This window comes from Marmota marmota, unplaced genomic scaffold, assembly GCF_001458135.2.
Source record: "Marmota marmota marmota unplaced genomic scaffold, marMar, whole genome shotgun sequence".
Classification (NCBI taxonomy): Eukaryota; Metazoa; Chordata; class Mammalia; order Rodentia; family Sciuridae; genus Marmota; species Marmota marmota.
In genome coordinates, this window is record NW_026000021.1 from 2,899,538 (window position 1) to 2,916,461 (window position 16,924).

Consider the following 16,924-nt stretch of genomic DNA (forward strand, 5'->3'; position numbering starts at 1 on the left):
CTTTCTTCTCAGTTTCCCACCTAAACAACACACTCGAACCTGACATTCTGCTAGTCAAGGCTCTCCTAGAACGTGGCTGTCTGTGTTTATGCTCACTCCCAAGAGAAACACCTCAAGACCAAACCAAAAAAAAAAAAAAAAAAAAAACCTATAACAATAAAAATTACAGAAAGCATTCATTAGAGGTCTGGTACTCCTTCAGCTCTCAGTAAGTGCTTAGCCAACCATAAAATCCTACGGAGAAATTCAATTCATTGATTTGTGAAAGTCTCTTCTAAAAGCAGTGTTCACAGATCTGTTAAGCAAGAGCAAGAGTCAGTTTCCATGTTCATTCCTACACTGTCATATGCCAATCTGAGGGAGCATCTCACTGTCATAAAACTGGTAGCTGTGTCTCCCCTGAGGCCACAATCAGAATGTCCCAAAGCCAGCTGACATCTCTCCACATCCCCTCTGGCACACTCCCGCAGCTCTGGTCCCCAGTCTCACTTTTAAAAAAAAGGAGTGGATGCTTTGTCAAAATTCTGCCTTCTCCTGGGTGCCTGTGTCATTCTGTTGCCAGGCTCCGATCAGGAGGAGAGCTGCTCACCGGGGAAATTCACTGCATCATAAATTCATAAGCCATTTTTCTCCATATGCTCTGACCAACTTATGATGTTCGTAATTAAAACTTTATGCAGACTTATGGCTACCTCGACAGGTTGATTCAGTGCTGGTTGTAGAGCATCATAAATCACTGCAGCTTATTGTATAATTGGGCCCTGATAATTATTCCATCAACGTTAGGAAGGGCTAGCATGGGGCAAAAGTGCAAGGCAGATGTACTCTTCTCTCAGAGCCCTCTTGTTGTTGGGTTATGCCCTTGTAGTACCAGCCCTTGCCTTGCCTCGGTATCATTGCCTTGTGTGTGTGTGTGTGTGTGTGTGTTTCCAAGTTTTATTTAGCTCCAAATTCCTCTTCATCTTCCTGACTCCATTGGACCACATTTCTACCAAGAAACCTCTGCATATTCTGCCTCCCAGCAATCTGGGTTCTATTGTCATGGTAACACTGCCATATGTGGATGTTCACATTGCCCCTTGGTGGGCTTGGCTTCTGGCCTTCAGGGTCTAATCTGCCTAAACAGTGTCCTGTGCCTTGATTCCTTGATCTTTGGTCACCATGGAAATAATGATCTTTTCCTATTTCTTCCAGAGGTATTAGAGATAACTTGATGTCCTGGGACAAAGCACCTGCAACAGGGCTTTACATTACGCAGATCCGTCACTTATTAACTGTGTAATTCCAGATGTTACTTAAAATCCCAACCACAGTTTTCTTAGTTATCCAATGGAAAGTACACAGATAAAAGTATCCTTGACTTTTAGCCTTGGGGATTTGTATAAGTTATTTAAATCCCTTGAAGCTCTCTCTCTTTTTTTCTTAGCTATGAAATGGAGAAATTTGTACATGGCTCATGGGTCTCTTTGCCCTTCTGGTGGAGATTAGAATGAAGTAACCCAACTATACTTGCCACCAATATAGGCTTTATAAACTGCATTTCTCATTCTCTTATCTGCTGGAATTTTAATAACTAATGGTTATTTATGTTAATTAAAGAGTGACTGATACCTGAGATTTTATAACTCTTAAAAAGTCAAGGGGTCAAAAAAGATTTTAATACTTTTGGGACCATTAACTTTCTTTCAATTTATCAATATAGGATAATGTTCTATTTACAATCCAAGGCAAATATCTTGAAGACAGTTTTAAAAACCATTATGCCATGATAGAACTAATATCACTTTGCTATTAGATAATTTATATATAATTGAAATAGAACTTTTTGGTAAATGCAAATGGGGCTCCAAGGAGAGAGTATTTGTAAGATCAAGGGAATAGCCTCCTTGTAATACTTAGATCCTGAAAGCCACCTGCTGCTTTCTGGGTGCTACAAGGACCTACGTGTCTTATTAGGAATCAAAGTGGAAGCTTTGTTTATGGCCTTACTGGGTAAAAATTCTTTAAGAATCAGATTTTTAAATATCATTACCTATTGTGAATTCAGAACAATAACAGCAGAGTAAGGTCAGTCCTTTTAAAAAAAATTACAGATGTTGTCGAGTTATGATGAGGTTCTATCTGATGGACCCACTGTAAGTTGAAATATCCTACACTGATAATGCATTTAAAACACCTAACCTATTGAACACCCTCACCCAGCAACATAGTGCTCTGTAGAGCTGCAGTTGCTTCCCTTGTGACCACAGTGCTCATGGAGCAATGGCTTCCTGCTGCTGCCCAACATGGCAAAAGTATATCCATATGGCCAGCCCAGGACGAGAAAACAAAAATTCAAAGCACAGTTTCTCCTGAATGTGCATTATTTTCACAATATCTTAAAATCAAAAAGTTAAGTCAAACCATGGTAAATCGGGGTCTGTTTACAATGACTTTGTTAAAATTTTGACTAAATATTGACTATCAAACAATCTACATTGTCATTAATAAAATAGTGTTTTAGAGAATAAGCTCTGGATTGGCATAGACCTAGGTTCTATAATAAATCCATCATATCATTCTCATTGTTGTTATTATATCCTTCATTTTAATGATGATTGACAGTTGTTAGTAATATTAGTCATGTGGCCTTTCACTGTGATTAATGATTTCACATAGGTTTTTGCTCAGCTATCACTTTCTCAGTAAGATATGCCCCCGAAGAAGCTATTTAAGATCTCGAACCTCACCCTGATCCTGGCATTGCTTATCTTTTTTTTCCTTATTCTTCATTTTAATACATAATATTTAACACCATCTGAAAAACTCACTCTTTTATGGTTTATCTCACCCAATTAGAACTTTGTCTTCTGCTCTAAGGATTTTTGCCTGTAATATCTTATCACATAGAATAGTGCCAGGCAAATAGTAAACACTCAATAAACAATCGAACAAATTTTTTGAAATAATATTTAATGTGGAGCTCTAGGTGCTTTCCTCAAGTAGTTATTTGTGTGCTTGGCAAATAAGATGGTTCATAAAAGGTACTTAATACATTGTTATCATGTATTATAATAAGTAGCTGTTGTCATTATTATTTCCTCATGCAAATCAACATTTGAAAAATAAACAGTTTTAATTTAAAATATTATTAGACATTTCTCATTCCTTTCCTGGAGAAAACTTAGCAACTGCTTCTCTAGCATAGAGGAGAGTGTAGATGATCTGGAATATAAAACAAAACAAAAAAACCTAGTCATGAACTTTAAAGAATTTGTGGACTAAGTCTTTTCAGAATCATGGTTGAAAGATATACATGAATACTAAAAGTACTGATAGTAACTTTTGGAGTCTAGGAACAAACCTCCTCAATACTAGGAGACAAAAGACGAATGACATTGATCCAGAAGGCAAACCTGCCCTTATAACATGTAGCAGAGATTTTCCGTGATCCTAGCAAATCCCTGTGGCTGTCTCATATAGAAGATTCCTTTGAGTCCTTCTTTCCTTCCCTCTCCATTCCTATACTCCCCTCTTCCCTCTCCACCCTTTCCATCCTACATTCCTTCAAGACCACTTGTTTTTTTCTCTTTCTTCTCAAACAACTGACACAATGAGGCAGACCAAGAACCACATGTGCATTGACACACATGGCCTCAGAAGATCATCGATTTGAAAACATTCCCACATAATGGAGTATTTGAGGTGGATGGGTTTAGGATAAGTTTCTTCCATTATCAGAAATTGAAAACTCAATTTTTTAGTAACATAAAGAATATTAAATATCACTTTATTGCATCAGTGATTTAAAGATTCAGGATTCCAAGAGTCTGTCAATGTAGGTAGTAGCAGAAGGGGATAATAATAAGTCTGTTTCTATTTGAAAGTGAATGTTTTGCCTCTATAATTTGTGAGTGTATATATATATATATATATATATATATATATATATACACACACACACACACACACACATATATAAAATTGTTTTTTTTAATGATGATTGTACAAAGTACATATTTTCCCAGATCATGCCAGTGGGCTTTAAAACTTTGAATATGTTAACTTCTGCCAGGCCAGAGGGATGACTTTTTCACAGCAGGGAAAGCTCAGAGGCCCAGCTAATGCACACAGAAAATTGCAGAGTATGTCTGCTCCAGGTTGAACCAAGAGGAGACTGAGAAATCCTCACAGAATACCAGAAATGTTTCTACCCAGCTTTTCAGGATAGGAGATGATACGGAGCATGGAGGACAAAGACCTGACTAGGTAATACTGTATATTGATGGACCTGGAGAGTTCTTTGATATGTTTCATGAGCACATGAAGTCTAGGTGGTTGCTCAAGGATTAGGGGATTTACAGTGCTAACACATGTTATAAAGCCAAGTTCCAAAACCAAATAAAATGAAATGTCAAGGCTTTTATGTTATCTCCTGTTTTTATTTATCTATGTCTCATAGCTCTATTACTGCAGATCTTTGAACTTTCTATGATTCAGTAATCTACTTTGCTTTAGCGGGAATTTCCTGGGTGCAAACGTGTTTAGGAAATAGCTCCCACACTGGGTAGTGGGCAATCCCAGGGACCAAGACATGACCCCATATGTAAGGGTTATAATAGCTAATGAAAGGCCCATTTAAGTGCTATGCTGTAAGACAGTTCAATAACGGCTACGAATGAAGAGAATAAGAAAAATGAATACAGAAAGAATTGAGGAAAAAAACAGAATTTTAACAGAGAATGAAAAATGAGCCATTTCAACGCACAGTCATTTGTTTTTACATGAACTATATTTAAAATCACAAGGTATATTATCCTTTACATCTCATGTAGGTGACTGTCTTCCCCAAATTCTTTTTTGTCACTAATATGGTGTGTACTTAAACTATTATTATTTACCTCAAATATTATGCTGTCTTCTGTATACTAGTAAAATAGTAATTAATATAACCTTAATTCAAACTTATTCCTTTATCCCAAAATGAATATGGGGAACAATAATGAACAACTCACTATAAATCAACAAGAAATAATTATCAGGAAATGTATACTTAGTCTTTGATAACACAACTCAAAAAATATCATTTTTTATGCTGGTTCAACTGTTTTGTACCTGCAGTTAATACAGTATTCCATCTCACCTCACAATTATCTTGTTAAATCATTCCTCAACCATTCTTGATAGATTTAATAATCCCTTCGGTTTCACAAGTTAGACTTTTTTCATATTTAAATCACTGATGCAAGAAAGTGATATTTAATATTTTTTATGTTGCTAAAATAACCCATTGGTTGTGACTTTAAATCTCACAATAAGTATAGTATCAATGTTTTTGGAATTAATTTGAGTGGCATAAGCACAATTCTTAGCATTCAAATGATTTGGGGTTGTTAACTATATGGGCAGGTGGATGCACAAAGACAAATATTTGCTTCATTAGATGCATATAAAAGGATCCCATGAAAATATGACTCATATTAAATTGAAAATGTTGATAATTTTTGAGTAATTATAACAGCCACCATTTATCACATGTTTGCTGTATGTTACAGATAACTTTATATAATAACTTCTTTTTTTTTCTAATTGTACTAATGAAGTTCCAGAGTCTGAGAGAAGCTATGAATCTTTGAAAATGTCACAAATATAAAACATAAGTGACAAGAATGAAAATCAAAAACCAGAATGATATGACCAAAAAAAATCAATATTTTTTTTCCAGTTTATTACTGTGTCAATTAAATAATGACTTCTTATTCCCACAGTGGATATATATATATATAAATATATATATATATATATATATATATATATATATATATATATATATCTATCTATCTTAATCCCTGAGACCTATTCAGTGTATTTATTACATGGAAAAGAGGGATTAAAGTTGGTGATGGAACTAAGATTGCTAATCCTCTGACCTTTAAATAAAGAAATTATTTTGGATTACTTGGGTGGCCCAAATGTAATAAATAGGGCTCTTAAGAAAGAAAAGTAAAGTCAGATAATAAAAGGAAAGATGGAATTATTAGAAAGATTCAAATGATTACTGTTGGTTTAGATAGGAGGTTTCCCTCAGAAGCTCTTGTATGAGACAATTCAAAAACATTCAGAGATAAAATGATTATAGTATGAGAGTGTGACAACCGGACAGTACCTGTAGGCAGGTAGGGTGTGGCTCACTGTGGTGTGCCTTTGGGGTTTGTATTTTCTCTCTGGTGAGTGGAGCTCTCTCTCTCTCTCTGCTTCTTGGTTCCCGTGTCCTGAACTGCCTTCCTTCACCAAGCCCTTCTACCATGAAGCTCTGTCCCATCTTGGGCCCAGAGCTCTCTATAGTTGGCCCAACCCACAAAATGAAACTCCGATGTTGTGAGCCAAAATAAACCTTTCCTCTTCTAGGTTGTTCCTTTCCGGTCTTTGATCACAGTGATAAAAATCTGACTAAAACAATCACCATTGCTTTTGGATGTGGAAGAATACCAAGAACCAAGGAATGAGACTAGCTTCTAAAGACTAAGAAATAGCATGAAAATAGATTCTCTCTTAGAGCTTCCAAAAAGATACAATGCTGTCAACACCTTGAGTTTAGTCCAGTGACACCTGGGTCAAACCTCTGAACTACAAAAGTGTAAGATAGGAAATGTATGTTGTTTTAATCCACTAAGCTTATGGTTATTGGTTACAGCAGCGACAAGAAACTAATATAATGTCCTCACTACTCCAGTGAAACAGGATACATTCTTTTGTGCCTGATGGAAATTCATCCCATGTCTAGGAATGCAGTTGAAAGTAAATTGGGGAGTTTATCTAAAAGAAGACAGCAGATCTATTGTGAACCAAGGAAAGGTGAGAAAAAAACCTAGAGGTTAAAAAAAAAATAAAAAGCACAGTTACTAACAGTAAGTGTTAAACAAATATTTGCTTACTGTAAAAATTAAAAGATAAATGACTAAAAAATGTGCAGGTCAGCAATTTTGTACCAGTTTATACTTCATCTGTTTTATAGAAATATAATTGCTATTTTAAAGGTGAAGATGATGTCCCATTGTTTTAATCTGAATTACTTTGATTACTTAAGTTGAAAGTCTTTCATATGATTATTAGCTATTTGTATATTCTCTTTTGTGAATTATCTTTTGACTAATGAGAAATGCAGGTCTTTATTTAATTTCAATTTTGTAAGCTCTTTAGAGAGCACAGCTATTAACCTTGTATTTTGCATGACTTTCCTTTTTTTGCAAATATAATTTTCCAGTTTGTTGATTATCTTTTGAGTGTGTTTATAATACTTTTGGAAATGCGGATTTGTTAAATATTTTGAATCAAATCTGTTGGGTTTTCACCTTGGTGACTTATTCTATTATTTTAAAATTATAATCCTTCTAGAATTTATTTCAGAGTATAATGTAAAGATAAAAAATATTTTTAGATTAACTGACTTATTTACAGTAGTATTTGTTAAATAATCTCCTCTATAATTCATTTTGATACTTTTTTTTATTTAAGCAGTAATAATTTTACTGGTTTTGAAGACCTTTGTAGGAATCCAAAGCAAAGAGTAGATAGAATATGATCTTTCAAAAGATTATGAAGATGAAAACCAGAGGAACAGAGGGAACATTTTTCTTAGCATGGCAATAACCCAAATTATCCAAGCTCAGCAGGTTTTGGAGTACAGGTATCATTGACTCAAAGTAGCAGCTCCTATACTTTTTATGGTCTTGCAACCCCCTCCACTGTCCTCACATTCTACCCCTATATGGGACATACATGGGTGGCCACAAACCCATTCACAGCTAGTGAATGCTATCACTGAACCACCAAGCCTCACACTTCTTTCCATCTACGTCTAATGCTGACCAGGTGGACATGCCACTTTTTTAAAACATTTTTTAACCAATACATAAAAACATAAAAAGTAGACATATTAATGTGGTACCATGTTATGTTTCAATACATATATGCATTGCATGATGTTTACATCAGGTTAGCTATGTTTTTTTCTCCACAAATATCTGTCAATTTTTATGATAAAACTTTCAAAATCCTTCTTCCTAGCTTTTTGACATATACAATAGTAAATTATTTGACATGTACAATAGTCACCCTACTGTGCAACAGCACAGCAGAACTTCTTGTTCCTAACTATAGCTTAGTACCTATTGGTCAGTCTTTCCCCATCCCTCCCTCCATTCTCTCAGCCTCTAGCAACCATCATTATATTCTGTTTGTACAAGCACAGCATCTTTAGATTCAACATGTGAGTGAGTTAGTGGAGTACTTGTTCTCTGCACCTTACTTCACTTAATATAATGATCTCCAGTTTTATTCATGTTGTTACAAAAGGTTTCATTCTTTTCCGAGCACAAATACTGTTCTACTTTGTGTATGTACCACATTTTCTTTTAAAATTTTTAAAATTTTTGTGTATATTAATTATGCAGAAAATGGATTTCATTGTGGCATATTGTACCTGCATATAACAGAAGTTCATCAATCTTACCCACCCATTCCCTTCTTACCCTCTTTACCCTTCCCTTGAAATACTCCCTCTTCTCTAAGAGCCTCCTTCTTACTTTCCTCTTGTGTTTTTAAATAGGTTCCACATATTAGAGAACTCTAAGAGCAAAACTTTGTTTCATCATTTTTTAAAAATTTACACACATTTACTTTTTCCACAAGTAAGAGAAAACAAGGAATGCTTTCTTTCTGAGTCTGGCTTGTTTTGCTTAATATTGATGATCTCCAGTTCTATCTATTTTCCTGAAATGACATGATTACACTTCTTTATGGCTTGAATAAAACTCCATTGTGCACATAAACACATTTTCTTTTTCCATTAATCTATTAATGGACACCTAGGCTAATCTATACCTTGGACATTGTGAATTGTGAAATGATAAACATAGATATGCAGGTATCTTTATATTTTGCTGTTTTTAGTTCCTTTAGTGGCATAGCTCCATCATATAATATTTTATTTTTAGTTTTCTCAGGAACCTCCACACTGACTTCCATAGTCACTGTACTAATTACAGCCCCACCAACAATGTATTGGGATTCCTTTTACCTGAATCCTTACTGGAATTTTTCTTTTTCTTTTTGATAGTCATTTTGACTGGGTTGAGATGAAATCTCAGTGTAGTTCTGATTTGCATTATCCTGATGGCTAAAGATGTTGAACGTTTTTTTCCATAAAATTATTGCCATGTGTACTTCATATTTTAAGAAGTGTCTTTTCATTTCCTTTGCCCATTTATTGACTGGGTTATGTGATTTTTTGGCATCAAGTTTTTTTTTTCAGTTTTTTAATATTCTGGATGTTAATTCTTTGTTGAAAAAATAGCTGGCAAAGATTTTCTTCCACTGTATAGGCTGACTGTGCTATTTCCTTTGCTGTGCATAGCTTTCTTAATTTGCTGCAGCCCCCTTGTTAATCCTTGCTATCTCCTGAGCTACTGTAGTCCTATTCAGGAAGTCATTGCCTGTCCCTATTTCTTGAAGTGTTTCCCTACGTTTTCTTCTAGCAGTTTCAAGGTTTCAGGTCTTATACCTAGCTCTTCAGTCCATTTTTAATTGAGTTTTGAATAGGGTGAAAGAGAGGTATGTACTCAAGTTAGGACCATGGGTGTGCCCCTTGGTAAGCTCACTCATCTGGTACTGATTGGGCTGGGAGTAGGGTCCTGAAGCTTTGTACAGTACTGTTTCACCATGCGGGTATTGATTTGCATGGCACTGGGTCTTGATTCTGATGACTGGATTTAATTATCTTTCTTCCCCAAGTGGAACTCATCTCTCTCCAGGCTGGGCTGCTTGGAGTTGTGGAGGGGTGACCCTGGCACCTCTGTGTTTCATGCTTTCTGTAGTAAGTCTCTCATTTTGTCACACTAGAAGCAGGCACTATAGTCTGATTTGATTTCCTGATGTTTGAGGAAGGTAGTTTGGTGCATAAATAGCTCTTCTACTTGATGCATCTGGAGGAAGATGATGTTTCTCTATTTTTGTGTCATCGTTTATCCATATGTAAAATTACTACAGATTTGTAACATTCTTTAATGTCACTTAAAGTTCTGTGTCCTCAAATCCCATTATATAAACCTTGTTTCAAAAATATTGTTTTAGCTTTTCACTTGTTTTATAATTTATTTATTTATTTATTTATTTATTGTATCAGGGATTGAACTCAAGGGTGCTTAACCACTGAGCCACATCCCTAGCCCTTGTTATTTTTTATTTTGGGACAGAGTCTTGCTGAGTTGCTTAGGGTCTCACTAAGTGTTCCCTTATTTTAAGCTCTTTAATCTTCCATAAGATGTGAAAGGTTTGCTGTTGTCATTTTCATTTGTTATTAGCTTAAAAATATAAGAGGGTTTCTGAAGATCTGTCACAATTGCAGCATTGTTTTGCTCAAGAAGCCTGGCTATGATTCTTCAATTATCTAGATTTCCTTGTTTATCTCTTGTTTCATACCTGTAATATAAATGCCATTCCACATAGTTACCTTGCTAAGTAGTACCAGGGCACTTCAATTCTGAAATCTTCCTGGGAATTTTTTTATTACATCTTCAAATTAATTGACATATATATAACTTGTATATTTATTTTAAATAATTCACTTTGCTAAGGTAAGTTATAATCATTCTTTAAATGACAATTTTGAACTCTATTTCTAAGAGCAAAACTTTGTTTCATCCTTTTTAAAAAATTTACACACATTATTTACCTTTTCCACATTTTATTTTGTTGACTATTATTTCTCTATCAATATTAAGTAATAATGATGATAATAGCTACCTTTGTCATAATTCTGGATTTCATAAGAAATTTTACCGTTGTATTATTAAATACATTGACGAGTAAAGCTAGCCAACAGTTAAGACATCTTAAGTGAGTCTCCCATCAGTAATTTATCAATAATTATTTCATAAATAAATATTGACATTTTATTGAATTACACATCTTGCAGCTATGTGACGATTAGGAATTGTCCATTCCTGGGATATGTAATAACAAGCTATTTGAATTCCTTGGTTGCTGCTTGATTAATGACAATCTGATGAACAGAATTTATCTTTTTCTCATTCAGAACCTTCATTTGAAAGTTCCATTGTTATTGTGTAGGTGTAAATAGCTGATTGATCTTTAAAGCATGCACCCCATATACTTTAATCTTTCTACTTGTTATTGCTATAAATTTTTTTTTGTACCCCTGATATTTCTTACAATAACCTAAAAGTTTTCCTGTTATGTTTTATAATCAAAAGTGCAAGGATTCTGTGCCTATTTGTTTCAGTGTACCTCAGTATTTATTATCTGCCTTATTAGGATCTCAGAGTAAGTTTTCATTTTAATGATTTATTATTTTTATCTTATTATAGATTAAGATACTTTTGAAGTCAAGTTTTTTTAATCTCCAAAAACTATATTTTCCTGTAAATTTAATTTAATGAATTTAAAACTCTCTTTTATTTGGTAGAGATTTCCATAAATCTTTTTCTTCATGTATTTATTCTTGTGTTAGTACAGTTATTGTAGCAAAATCTGATATGACAATATACTTTCTATTACAGATTTGGTAATTTTGAGCTGTGTCTCTATGCCTCTAACACTTATGTGAAAGTGCATAATTTTCCATGCTATAATATCAGAGAACTGAAAATAGAAGAAAAGGCAATGGTATTACTGTCTGAGAAGGACATTGCTTATCTTTTTGCCAATTGAAACAAACAAGCAGACATCATTTGGAGATAACAAATAGATATGTATAAAAATAGTTCAGATTCTGGAGGATAAAACTATTTTATTTCATGTAGGTTAAGTAATATGTTCTTTTATTTATTCTAAGTTGGGGTCATTTTTAAAAAATCTTAGACTATTTTTCTGCATCAGCAATAGAATTAAAATTACAGAAGCTTTTCCCTCAAGACATTCTTCTTAGAAATTAAAGTGCATGAAAAAGTGATTTCATTTTCTCATCGTATTTGGATTTCACTGAAATTCAATTGTCATTTCTCTCTCCCTCTTAGTGGAATATGTGCAAAGTCTCTGTGAGTCCATTTTTCTTCTTAGCAGCATTGATTTTCACACTTGAGCCGTATTTTTCTTTTTAAATAAATTTCTCTCTACTGCACTCATTGATAGATCAATGACTTCCTTCTTCAGAAGACAGTGATGCAGATGGTTGAGAAATTAACTTTATTTCCTTGACAGGTGTCCTTGATGCTGAATTTTCCTTTTATGATAATCCCCTTTAGATCTGTAAGGTTAGAAATAGGCTTAACTCAAATAGGGCTCAGGAAGTTGATATCCAGTGACCTTATGTAAAGTATAGACTTTGCTGAGTCTCTGAAATGTAGGATCGGGAGGCATCTCAGAGGCCCCTGTGAATGTCAACTACTGAGCATCTCCAAGGGTTAGGGCTGCTGTGATCCCCACATCCCATAGTGATGTAAATAATTCATTTGACTTGGGAGGCTTATGCTGACTTTGACCTTGATGAAATTTCAGTAGTTCTAAAGCAGACCTGGCAGTTTGGCTATGGAAAGAAGCCTGATTTCAGGTACTTTGATGTGGGTTCTCCTTTTCTTGGCTAAATCATTATTAATGATTTTGATAATGAATGAATTTTGATTCCCACTTCCTAAAGAAGAAAGGCCAGGCCTATGCAATAAGGAATGTGGGGTTGAATTGAGTTTCATGGCTTATGTGTTTGCACTTATTTTGTTATTAGGGTTAATATTCTGGAGACCCTGGTCAGATAAAAAACAATATTAGTATCAAATTGTGTGTATTATAATAACAAAATAAAATGTACAAATGAAACTGTAAAATTCTGTGTGTTCACATACACATGCATCTAGAAAACCATATTAAAATGAATTTTAATATGAATTTTTATATTTCTGTAAAAGCTATAGTTGGAATTTTTACAAAATTCTATTGAGTCCATAGACAACTTTGAGTAATATGGATATTTTAAGAGTATCTTCATTAAATGAATATAAATATCTTTCTATTATCTTAAATTTATTTTGTTAATATTTTATAATTCTCACTGTACAAGTCGTTCACCTTCTTGATTAAATTTATTCCTAAATATACTTTATAACTCTTGTAATAGTCTTGATTTCTTTTTTTGATAGTTCATTGTTTGTGCATAGAAATGCTGCTGATTTTTGTATATTTGCTTCATATCTTATGACTTTACTGAATCAAAGTTTTTTTGGTGGGGGGGTTCTTTAGTGCTTCTATATATATATATATATATATATATATTTTCATGTTATCTGTGATAGTTGCAGTGTTACTTATTCCTTTCTGATTTAAAGACCTATATTTCATTCTCTTACCTAATTGCTATGGCTAAGACTTCTATGACAATCTTGAATAGAAATGGCTAGAGAGGGCATCCTTGTCTTATTCCTGATCATTGAGGAAAAGATTTCAACTTTTCACCATCGAATTTTATGTTAGCTATGGAATTATCAAATATGGCCATATTATGGTTGGGTACCTTCTTTCTATACTTACTTTTTTGAGTTTTCTTTTTACTCATGAAAAGAAGTTGAATGTTTTCAAGTTCTTTATCAGTACTGGCTGAGACAAACATAAAAGTTATTTCCTTCACCCTGTTAATCTGATATAACAAATTTACAAATCTGCATACATTGAACCATTCATTCACCTTGGGTTAAATCTCACTTCAGCATGGTGAATACTCTTTATAATATGCTATTGTTTTTGATTCAGTGGTAATTTGATGTGTAATTTTGTATCTATTTTAATCAGGAATATTTTCTTTTTTTATATCCTATTCTGACTTTGGTCTTAAGATAATAATGATCCCATGAAATGAGTGTTGACATATTCCCTCTTTTAATATTTTGGAAGAGTTTAAGAAGGATTGGTAGTTCTTCTCTAAGTTCTTGGTTTAATTCAGCAGTGAAGCCATCTGGTCCTTCGCTTTTCTTTAATGGGGTGCTTTATTCTGATTCAGTCTGCTTAATTATTAGTGTTCTATTCATATTTCCTATTTATTTATGATTCAGTCTTTGTAGGTTGTACATGAATTTCCTGTAAATTTATCCATAGGTCATCTCACTTGTTGGCATGCAATTATTTATAGTAGTCTTATGATCCCATGTATTTCTATGATGTCAAATATGTTATCTCTTCTTTTATTTCTGATTATATCTCCAGTTTTTTCTTTTTTCATCCATTTTTAATTTTTAATTTTTTTATTTTTTTATTCTAATTTGTTATATATGACAGCAGAATGCATTACAATTCAAAATATACATGTAGAGCATACTTTTCATACCTCTGGTTGTATACAAAGTATATCCACCCCATTCGTATCTTCATATATGTACTTAGAGTAATGATGTCCATCTCATTCCACCATCTTTTTACCCCCTTGCCCCCTCCTTTAACCTCCCTCCTCTTAGCCCTATCTAGAGTTCATCTAATCTTCCCATGCTCCCCCTCCAAACCCACTATGAATCAGTTTCCTTTATCAGAGAAAGCATTCAGCATTTGGTTTTTGGAGATTGGCTAACTTAACTCAGCATCCTATTCTCCAACTACATCCATTTACCTGAAAATGCCATGATATTCTCTTTTATTGCTGAGTAATATTCCATTGTGTATATATACTACATTTTATTTATCCATTCATCTACTGAAGGGCATCTAGGTTGCTTCCACAGTTTAGCTATTGTGAATTGTACTGCAATAAACATTGATGTGGCTGGGTCCCTGTAGTATGCTGTTTTTAAATGAATCATATATCCTTTGGGTACAGACTGAGGAGTGGGTCAAATGGTGGTACATTCCCAGTTTTCCAAGGATTCTTCATACTGCTTTCCATATTGGCTACACCATTTTGCAGTCCCACCAGCAATGTACGAGTGTGCCCCCCCCCAACATCCGTACCAACACTTATTGTTCTTTGTATTCTTAATAGCTACCATTCTGATTGGAGTGAGATGAAATCTTCGAGTACTTTTGATTTGCATTTCTCTAACTGCTAGAGAAGATGAACATTGTTTCATATATTTGTTGATGTTGTATACCACCTTCTGAGAAGTGTCTGTTCAGTTCCTTGGCCATTTATTGGTTGGGTTATTTGTTTTTGTTTTTGTGGGTGTTTTTTTTTTTTTTTTTTGGTGTTTAGCTTTTTGACTTCTTTATGTACCATAGAGATTAGTGCTCTATTTGATGTGAAAGTGGTAAAAATTTGCTCCAAATCTTTAGGATCTCTATTCACCTTACTGATTATTTCTTTTGTTAAGAAGAAGTTTTTTAGTTTGAATCCATCCCATTTATTAATTCTTGATTTTAATTCTTGTGCTATTTTAATTCCTGTTTATTAAGGAAGTTGAGGCCTAATTTGATATGATGGAGATTTGGGCCTACTTTTTCTTCTATTAGTCACAGGGTCTCTGGTTTAATTTCTAGGTCCTTGATCCACTTTGAGTTGAGTTTTGTGCATGGTGAGAGATAGGGGTTTAATTTCATTTTGTTGCATAAGGATTACCAATTTTCCCAGCACCTTTTGTTGAAGAGGCTATCTTTTCTCCAGTGTCCATTTTCGGCACCTTTGTCTAATATAAGATAACTGTAAATATGTGGGTTATTCTCTGTGATCCTCTACTCTATACCATTGGTCTACAAGTCTATTTTGGTGCCAATACCATACTGTTTTTGTTACTATTGCTCTGTAGTATAGTTTAAGGTCTTGTATAGTGATGCCACCTGCTTGCTAAATATTGCTTTAAGCTATTCTGGGTCTCTTATTTTTCCAAATGAATTTTATGACTGCTTTTTCTATTTCTATGAGGAATATCACCGGGATTTTGATTGGAATTGCATTAAATCTGTATAATGTTTTTGGTAGTATGGTTATTTGACAATATTAATTCTGCCTATCCAAGAACAAGGTAGATCTTTCCATCTTCTAAGATCTTCTTTAATTCCTTTCTTTAGCATTCTGTAGTTTTTGTTGTAGAGGTCTTTCACCTCTTTCGTTAGGTTGATTCCCAAGTATTTTTTTTTTGAGGCTATTATAAATGGGATAATTTTTCTCATTTCCCTTTCAGAAGATTTGTTACTGATATACAGAAATGACTTTGATTTATGGGTGTTGATTTTATATCCTGCTACTTTGCTGAATTTATTTACTATTTATACAAGTTTTCTGGTGGGATTTTTTTGGGGTCTTCTGGGTATAGAATCATATCAACAAATAGTGCTAATTTGAGTTCTTCTTGTCCCATCTATATCCCTTTAATTTCTTTTTCTGTCTAATTGCTCTGGCCATAGTTTCAAGAATTATGCTAAATAGAATTGGGGAAAGAGGGCATCCCTGTCTTGTTCCAGTTTTTAGAGGGAATGCCTTCAATTTTTCTCCATTTAGAATGATGATGGGCTGGGGATTAGCATAGATAGCTTTTACAATGTTGAGATATGTTCCTGTTATCCATAGTTTTTCTAGTGTTTTGTACATGAAGTGGTGCTATATTTTGTCGAATGCTTTTTCTGCATCTATTGAGATGATCATATGGTTCTTATCTTTAAATCTATTGATGTGATGAGTTACATTTATTGATTTCCATATGTTGAACCAAGCTTGCATCCTTGAGATGAACCCCACTTGCACATGGTGCAAAATCTTTTTGATATGTTTTTGTATGCGGTTTGCCAAAATTTTATTGAGAATTTTTGCACATATGTTCATTAGAGATATTTGTCTGAAGTTTTCTTTTTTTTTTTTAATTTTTTATTGTTGGCTGTTCAAAACATTACATAGTTCTTGATATATCATATTTCACACTTTGATTCAAGTGGGTTATGAGCTCCCATTTTTACCCCATATACAGATTGCAGAATCACATCAGTTACACATCCATTGATTTACATATTGCCATACTAGTGT